This window comes from Cebus imitator, unplaced genomic scaffold, assembly GCF_001604975.1.
Source record: "Cebus imitator isolate Cc_AM_T3 unplaced genomic scaffold, Cebus_imitator-1.0 Scaffold506, whole genome shotgun sequence".
Lineage (NCBI taxonomy): Eukaryota > Metazoa > Chordata > Mammalia > Primates > Cebidae > Cebus > Cebus imitator.
This window is the reverse complement of record NW_016107821.1, coordinates 882562-892616: the sequence shown is the minus strand read 5'-3', so window position 1 is coordinate 892616 and position 10055 is coordinate 882562.

Here is a 10055-nt window from a genome sequence, read left to right as displayed (position 1 = left end):
GAGGAAGGAGAAACAGCCTGTGTGGACAACTTATTCTTAAAGTTTGGCCTGGAAAGTGCATAAAGAAAGTAGATCGTTGCTATGAATATCAGATCCAGGAAAGGCTTTTTTATTCTTATTTTCATATGGCAGAGTTTAGGGCAATTGCATATGATTTGGAAAATGACCCCAAAACGGAAACAGTTGGAAACGCAGGTGAGACAAGTCTACCTACTGAAGCCTGAGAAGGCTGAAATGAAGGGTGCAGAGAGCAGGTCTCAATCCTGGCTGTAGTTTAGGATCCCCGGGGACATTTTTATAAATCCACATGCCCAGCCTAAACCCAAGATGAATGACATTAGACTTTTTGATTTGGAACACAGGCATCAATCAATCATTGTCAAAGCTCCTTAGGTGATTCCAATGAGTGGTTCAGAGCACACCTGGAAATCATGGCAGTGCATCCAGGGAGGATCAGGTGTGTTTGCAGCCACACGGAGAGGAAGGTTTGAAGGTTTTGTGGGTGTAAATTAGGAATTTCCTAGCTGCAGCTTTCTATTTCCAAAATTCAAGGCAAGGTCATATACTGAGTGTGTGCTGAGCATGTAATGGAAGAAGGGGAGGCTAAGGGCTGAAGAAACATAAAGAAAGATGACACAGTTCACCTGACAGTGGGGAAGGGAAGATACCCCATCTGGAGAACTGTGGCAAGAATGCTGGGCAAACCGTTATGACACATCACCAGCATCGTGCCACACGAGGCCTGCCCGAGCAGGAGAACGTCTCAGAGATGTCTGCAAGGGCAGCCAGGCTGAGGTCAATACGAATTTTCAGGCGGTAATCTCCAAGTGACATTCAGAAAGCGGTCACTAGGTGGCAGGGTTAACATTTGCAAACTAACTCCTTTCGCTGCCTACCGTGTAGGAGTGAACCTGACAACACTCCATGCCAAAAACCCAGACTTCCAGGTCTGCCTGCAGTTTGCTGTGCCGAAGTAGCTAGCAAGAAGAGTCATCAGTCAATGATGATTTCAGGTGGCTGTTTCATCTGAACTCGCTAATCCATGTTTATTTGGTTTCACTTCTCTCCAGCTCACATGTGCCTCTTGAGCACTTGAAACATAGACTGAGAAACTGAATATTGAATTTTATTTCATTTTAACTTGTTTGAACATTAGAAACTAATACTTGATTCAGTGGCTGAAGAACTTGCAAGAGTGCCTGAACAACTTGATTATGTCAATCTACTTTTTTGGCTATTAATTTTATGAAATCTAAATACAGATCAAATATTTCCAATGAAAATACAGTGCCAAAATTGAGATGTGATGGAAATGTAAAACAAGCCCTGGATTTTGAAGATATACTATGAGGTCAGAAGGTAAACATCTCACTAATATTTCACATCAGCTATATTGGTTTTATATGATTGCAATAACATTTTGATATATTGAGTTAAATAAAATACATTCCTGAAATTAGTTAATTTTTCACTTTGGGGCAGGGAGGACTGCCATGTCGTTTATTAAGAGAAAGCAAAATGAAGCAAGGAGCTGCTCTGGGAACACACAGGGTGATGGCACAAGAACACAATAGCTAGTGTGCCCCCAGTCCTGGAGGTCCCTGCCTGCTTCCCCCACCAGGGCCTGCCCAGGGTCTTAGGGCAGCCTCCCTACCCAGCTTGAGGCCTGGGGCTAGCAGGCGCCTTAACCCCTTGTCCTAGGTCTGAATTGCAATGGAGCTCAGTCATTCCCCATATTAGCACACCATTTTGACATCACATTTTGACCTCTCCAGAAACTACCGAACCGCAGTGCCCCACCCAGCTGTACAGGTTTCTCTGAAAACCACAGCCTAGGCTACCTCCAAATCAATTCTGAGAGTAGTTTTGACATGCCTGATTCACTTGAAGCAAAGAATTCTTGTCATTTGTTCAGTTTATTGGCTCTTGACTATTTAATGTGCACGTTTCAAAGTTACAAGTCAGCCTCACTTTATACAGCCAAGATACGTGTAGTTAAATTTTTAAAAATCAAGTCATCAAAAAATGCACCAGGTATGTTACAGTTTAAAAAAATTCTACAAAAAAAACCCTATTCTGTGAGCACAGTCACAAATAATAGGAGTCATTTGATAAAATAATGTTTATCAGTTCTACAAATTAAAATTGTTATGGTAGATTTGTTTAAAGCAAATTAAACAATATTTAGAAGGTGGAAAGGGAATTTTAGAATTTCCTCTTTTTACTTCTTTTTTTTGTTTGTTTGTTGTTAATTATAGGCTGCAACAGGAACCACAGTAATTATGTTCCAAAGAGAAAAACTATGCTAGAATTTGAAACTAGAATGTCAGCATATCACCATATTTGGCCATTGCTGATGGTATCTCTCTGTAAGGACTTTTTCTCTACCTTCATGTCTCTTTATGAAGTCTTATCGTGGTATATACTTATTCAGCAATATAAACTGGATTTGTTTTCTCTGGTTGAAAATCTTGAGACACACCGGTTCTTAGCTTTTTATTTTCTTCTCCACAGGCTTCATATCTCGCATTTCATTTGGAAAAAAAAAAAAAAAAGTCAAAAAGCTAGGTGTGTTCCACCTCAGAGGTGAACTGCCTACCGTATTGGCCAATGTCAGAGCTATGGGACATGCCACATGTCAGGGGGCTGGAGCCCACCACTCCCTGACTTACCTCCTACCAACACATCCCAGTGTGGCTCAGCTGGCCACGAGGTCCCAGACCCTGGAATAAACTCCGAGCCGGGGTCTCAGGCAGGTTTCCTCTCTGATGGTGCTGCCTGCTGAGCTGATCAGGCATCCGAGCAACCCCGAGAACTCAGATGAGTGGGCCCCAACTAGACATTGAGGGAAGAAAACAAATGGGGGCTACCTGGGCCTTCCACGGACCAAGAAAGATGATGATCCCACAGAAACAAAGTTCTGGTGAATAAGGAACAAATGGGAAGATAAGATGATGAAAAGCCACAGCCTCGAGTGAGGTTCAGCAATAAAAAGGAACATAAAAGTCTGAGGGATGAAAGCTAAAAGAGATAGGCCCAATTAAAGCAAGAACTGAATGCTGACCAAACCGGCCTTACAGGAAAAAGATTTTCAGAAAGAAAATGCAATCGAAGGGAAAGAAATGACAGGCAAAGAAACAAGTGCAACGTATGAAAATCAAAGAAAACTAATGAAGATGCGTTTTCCTGAGCACTGAGGTCAGAAGGATTGAACAAGGTTTTGACCAACTCTCCATCAATCTCCATATAAAGTGATACCTTTCTGCTATTGAGGTTGGTTTGGTTTTGTTCTCGTCAGAAATGATAGTTGTTTCCAGATCTTAGATTAGAATTGAAAACTTGGGAAATATTCAGAGACACAATATTTTTTATTATTTTGAAATTAAAACTCCCAAATGTAAATTGCCCCGAAGTAGCAAATCTCAAAAACCTAAAAAATCTTACATCTGTTCCAGCCATGCAGAAGCTGCAAGAGAACTATTTACAATAGCTTTGATCAGTATTATTTATAAAACAGAAATCTCACGACTCTACTTGGAGCAAGTAGCACTTTCTTCTGGGGAAATTATTGGGGGAAAGCAAAGGATTTTGATCCCAACTATATCAAATTTGGTGGCTTTGGGCACTTACTGGAAGGACCCAAACTCTGCTTTAAAACAGACAGAAACCGGTATGTGAGATCCAAGTCATCTCTAGAAAGATGTTTAGAAAACGTGCAAATGTTCAGATATTGCCATAATAAAAGCCCTCTGCAGAATCTTAGCCATTTACTTCTAGTTCTCAAGCTCATCCCCAAGCCCCTTCATATTCTATACGGGACACTCACAGGCAGGCTGACTGCTGGAGATCTTAAGTGATTGGAGGGAGCCTCCCTCACAGGGGGAAGACGGGGCAGTAAGCAGAGATTTAGTATGCAGACCTGGCAGGCCACCTTAATTAGCTTCTTCACATGTACAAGCATTTCCTCGCAGCCCTACTTAACGATGAGCAGTCATCGTGTGCCCTAATTCAGAGACTCTGTATCAACAATAAATTGGGCCTGGGGCAGCCTCCGCCTGCCCTGTCATTAAAGAGTCCTATTTACAGTGGCCTTTAAAGTCACTCCATCTCCTTAGCACTGGAAAGTCACCACAGTTTGCAGTGTTTACTTTGGTGGTCGACAGCCATAAGCACTCGGTGGTCCTGGCAGTAGCTCAGAGCCCATAGATTCTATGCAATTAGGAAAATACATCTGCAAGAAGCGAGGAGTGGCCCACAGGCTTGGGGACCAAGTTAGCATGTCCTTGGCATTTACTAAGTCCAGATGTCTTTATCTTCTGGGCAGGAAGTCAGAGCCTGTCCAGATGGCATCTTGATTGCTTTTGGCCCAGCTGATTAAATTTCTAAGTCTGACATCTCTTCCAAATACCCTCTCCATCCTATGAAATGTGGTTGTCAGATAAATGCCAGAAAGAATCCCCACAGAGGACCGCAAACTGGGAGGGCCTGAATGCAAACCTGAGTGCCTGAGAAGTCCGCGCTGAACACATTTCCTGCCATATGGCTGGGGTTCTGGGATTCTTTCCACTACAAGCAAGGGGATTTCTTGAGAAGCAGTATGGTGGGGGGCAAGAGTGAGCCTGGGATCAGAGAGAGTTAGGAGTCCTGGAACTTCCACTTTCTGACCTGCGACCTTGTGTGTATTTCTGACCTTGCTGTACTCATCTGTAGATTTGGAATAAAAATACGACCTACATCAACGAGTCGTTCTGAAATTATATGTGATAATGGACATCAAGTGTCTACAAGAGAACCTGGCATATAGTATGTGTTCTCTACATACATTTAATTTTTGCTCTTACTTTTACTCTGCCTCCTGAGGAGCTGCTCCTTAAAATCACAAACCGAATATGGACAAGGTATCAGCCTGGTCACTCACACATGCTTTATGCCAGAAATAACACATAATTTTTGCCAAGCATGGTGGTTCATGCCCATAATCCCAGCTACTCAGGAGGCCAAGGCAGGAGGACCACTTGAGGCCAGGAGTTCATGACCAGCCTGGGCAACACAGCGAGAACTCCGCCTCTAAAAGGTTTTTTAATTATTATTTTTGTAATTTCTTTCTTTTAGAGACAGAGGCTCACTCTGTCACTCAGGCTGGAGTGCGGTGGTGCGATCTCAGCTCACCGTAGCCTCGACTCTCTGGGCTCAAGCAATCCTCTTGCTTCAGCCCCCCAAGTAGCTGGGACCACAAACATGCACCTCCACGCTTGGCAAATTTTTGTGTTTTTTGCCTGACAAAAGACAGGATGTGAAAAATGTCCCTGAAGGGCTAAAAGTGAATAATAACATAAGTAGCTTGAATAATAATGTGAGTAATCTCAACTCTTGGGACTGTTAGACTCATCTATTGTTCATTTACATTCTTAACGAAAAAATGACAGGGTAGGATTAGATTATTTAAAAACTTATTCTTAGCTTAAAATTTCTGATTTTAATGCACACTATTGAAACTACTTTATTTCAGAGTTGAGAGTTTATCTCAGAATTCCAATTCCCAGCCCTATACTCACTCTAGCCTCTGTATCTCAGTCCCTGTTAATATTACATTCATTTACAGTTTGAGAGAAAACCCTAAGGACGCCTTTAATATTTCTGCCTTCAAAAAATGCATCAGATGAAAAGAGAAGCTAGTGAATGGTACTGATGTTATGGTTAATTGAAAGTTAAAGCTTAACAAATATTCTAATATGCCACATATATTTTTCAGGACTATATACATGTGGATGACCACAAAAAATACTGAAACCCAGATTTGGGTAAATGTTCCAACACCAGATAGTTTTCAAATTGCTATAATGAAGGCCCAGAGAATGAATATTTCCAATATCACTTATCTTGAAAAGGAGGTAAATCCTGGGGCAGGGCGTGCAAACGTCTTTGGATCAGACAAGATAAGACCTCCCTTCCCCTGATTATGGAAGCCAAGAAGATTTGGGCTCAGAGGCATGAAAGGAATTAGACAGCTCACCTCTGTGACAAAAACTTCTCTGTGATGTGAGGATACTGTGCCTGTGCTGTTGCTCTTGGTGGCATTGGCGGCAGTGCCAATAACAGTGCAGAGAGGGCTGGGTGTGGAGGCTCATGCCTGTAATATCAGCACTTCGGGAGGCCGAGGCGGGCAGATCACCTGAGGTCAGGAGTTCAAGACCAGCCTGGCCAACATGGTGAAACCCTGTCTCTACTAAAAATACAAAAACTAGCTGGATGTGGTGGTGGGTACCTGTAATCCCAGCTACTTGGGAGGCTGAGGCAGGAGAATTGCTTGAACCTGGGACATGGAAGTTGCAGTGAGCTATCATACAGTTGCACTCCAGCCTGGGCAACAAGAGCAAAGAAAGAAAAAAGCAAAGAGAAATAGTTCTGGATGAGGGTCAGCATCGCAGGGCTGTCCAGCTTCAAAAGTACACAGCTGAGCTTGAAATTGAAGGTCAAATTGAAGAGGACCGGAACGTAACACCCCAAAATACACCACTTTGATGTGTTGATTATTTTGACCTGAAGGTAATTAAGAAATCGCAGATGCCAGAAGGGCTTCCTGGTCTCCCCATTTTTACCTAAAAATAGGGCATAAATTTCCCATAAGACAGCTCCCCTTCCTGTACTAGGAATAAGAGAATGTTCTTCTCACTGGAGACAAAGAGTCAAAACAGAACTTACTTAACCCTTGCCTTTCATTAGTTCCCCCCATGCATTTCCCAGTCACTTTCCCACAGTTCACTGCTCCTAGCTCAAATCCCTTTTCTTTGTCTTGTCACAATTCCACAATTGATTGCTCCTTGTTAAAATGGTATGTAAGCCTCTGGGTCTAACCACCAGCTTGGGATCTTCCCATCTTTCTAGGAAGCCCTTGTGCCACATAAAAATATTATAATCAAATAAAATTATTATGCTTTATCTCCTGTTAATCTGTCTTTTGCCAGTTCAGTTGACAGGCCACAGTCTGAGAACAAAAGAAGGTAGAGGGAAAGTCTTTCTTCCCCTATAAAACCATGCCAGACTTGAGGAGAGCCTGGTTTCCTCTCAAGCTGTGAGAAGGGTATCCGCATCACTTGCTCTGTCTAGCCTGGTGGCCTCATAGGTATCATCAACCACGGAGACAGAAGCATAAACAGCATGACAAGAAAGCAGGAGTAGAGGAACAGAGGGCTCGATTCTGGTGCGCTCATGAAGCAGCACAACAATAACCCTCAGAGAGAGGTGGGCTTAACTTTGGGCCTTTATGGCTCTGAACTTTGGGTTATAATAATTTGATTTAAAAAAAAAAACAGGCCGGACATGGTGGCTCACACCTGTAATCCCAGCACTTTGGGAGGCCAAGGCAGGTGGATCACCTGAGGTCAGGAGTTCGAGACCATCTTGGCCAATATAGTGGATCCCGTATCTACCAAAAATATAAAAATTAGCCAGACATGGTGGCACACACCTGTAATCCCGGCTACTCAGGAGGCTGAGGCAGGAGAATCTCTTGAACCCAGGAGGTGAGGCTGCAGTGAGTCAATATTGTACCAATGCACTCCAGCCTGGGTGACAGAACGAGACTTCATCTGGAAATAATAATAATAAAATAAAATAAAATAAATAAACATATTGGGAAATATAACAATATAGAGTAAAATTGACTATACAATATTTAAAATATTCGTGTAAAATTTTAGAAGCAAATAAATTTAACCATCTAGAGGCAGGAATGTAGGAAAGCAGGCTTGAACAAAAAGCAGAACTACAACTAAATGTACAGAGGGTAAAAATATAGGTCAGTTTAATACCAGCTCGTGTCCATAAGATATAACATAAATTACTTGTTTTAATTATCTAATGAAATTATTTTAAAAATATCTAGTTTTTGGCTAAACTTAGATCACAAAAGTATATTTTGGTTTGCACATCCTTGAAAGAAAGTAAATTAGTCTTTTGAGGTAAATTTCCTTTGAGTTATCACCAGGAATGAGACTGAAGGGCCAAATAAGGTATCCTAGGACCCTAGACCACTCCCAGATTATAAATACATGGCAACAAAAAAGTGAATGTATGGGCCTCACCAGACAGGAAATTCGGTAGTTCTATGGGGTCACCCATGGGGAGACAGCTGACCACAGGGGACAAACTGCATTTAAATGTAGTAGAATAAAAGACAGCACACCACAAAAACAATGATTTGGGATTTGTATATAAATATATGTTAATATCTAATATAAGGGTGTTTGAACTTTTGAAAACTTCTGGGGTCCACAGTCTGCTGTTTCCTCACTGACATGGATGCTAGTCAGTAGAAATAAAACATTTCTGGTGTGTTTTCTCATGTTCCCTTCTCCCTCTCCATATCTCTGCAAGAACTGGTTCTCAGCATGGGGGTTGGCAATTTTATCCCTCAATGGCATTGTGAGTCAACTGGGATTACAGAAATCACGGCGCCCATCACTCAGCCAAACTTCTCTCTGTAATTTTTGTTTGCCAAGAAGATGTGAGGCAAATCGAGGGTAACTCAATATTATTGGCTCAAGCCAAAAATTCTATTACAAAAGTAAATTGGAAATCATAGTTTTGAAATAAAGTAATGGAGATTTAAATAAAGAAGTACCTTGTTGATAAGCTAGTTCAACTCCATCATTTTGCAGATAAGCAAACTGAGGCTCAGAGAGACTGCCCCAGTGACACACACCGTGAGTGGCAAAGCTAGGATTAAAATTCAAGTCAGTGCTTGCCTTGGGCAATTGAGAAAACATTTAGATAAACAGTCTGCTAGAGGTTGCAATACATTAATTTATGGCATAGTTTGAGGAACTAGAGATTTTTAGCCTAGAAAGGGAAAGATTCAGGGAATACCTGAAGGTAGAAAAGGCCTTGAACTTACTCTGTTAGCCAAAGGAGACTTTAAAAGTTCAATGTCAGATAAAACCTTTTGAACAATCAAAACTGGCCAAAACCATTGAAGGGTGAGGAATGATGTGTTTTCTGTCACCTGAGGCATTTCAGAATAGCCTGAAAAATAACTCAGTATGTTTTTGTCTACAGAGAGGGGTGAATTAAGGGGTGTGTAGGAGAGAATTCAAGCATGAAAATCATTTGGATGGGGTGACCTGTAAGAGCATGTGATTCTTTATATCCAAATTCTGGGACCAAATAAGAGTTTCGTTCTTGCCTCTAAACTCTAAAACCTATCTTCTCATCTGTTTGTAATAGTTTAAATTTTAATCTATTTCATATTTCAGAGTCTTATGCCCTGAATATGTGATTTGAATGCTGTGGCAGAAGGTCACTCATATTCATTCATTTTCTTTTACTCTTATATACTTGCAGTGAGTCTTTTGAATCATTATGCAAACACATGCAAATCATATGCAAATGATGTAGCCTCAGAAAATGACAAAATCTGATGGCCTTAACTGAGCCATCAGACCTTTCTTTAAGAAGGAAAGTAATATGCCTTTCGGCATCTCTGGGGCAAGAGACAATTTCCTGAGAGTGATATTTACATGACATCAGAATTTGTTACTCAGTCTTTGCTTCACATTCTGCATATTTATGTGGGACTTTAAGGAAAGCATTTTCACAGATATGATCCTATTTGATCCTCATAATTACCCGGTGATGTAGGCAGAACACGAATTCTAATTCTTGTTTTTCAGATGGGAAAACAGACTTAGAGAAGTGAAGTGACTTGCCCAAGGTCACTCAGTTGGCAAGCAAGGATCTCAGGTCTAGCACTAAACCTTTCCCAGTCCTCAGCTCTTACCATTGCACACTGATGGATGTCTTCTTTGAAGCAAGGTGATCTGTCATTGGTCGGGGGTTGCTTAGACTGTGTCTTGCTGATGGCACCTTCAGAGATTACTTTGTTGATGAAGATGGCATTTTAAGAGTGATTGGGAAAAGCCCAAATATGTGTAGCAGCCCCAGCAGAGTGCCAAGTACATATTTCCTCCAATCCCCTCTGCTTTTTGGCATCTTCTCTGAAATCTTCAAATGAACATCATTCTTCACCTCATCTACTCTTCAGCTCCTTCCAGAGG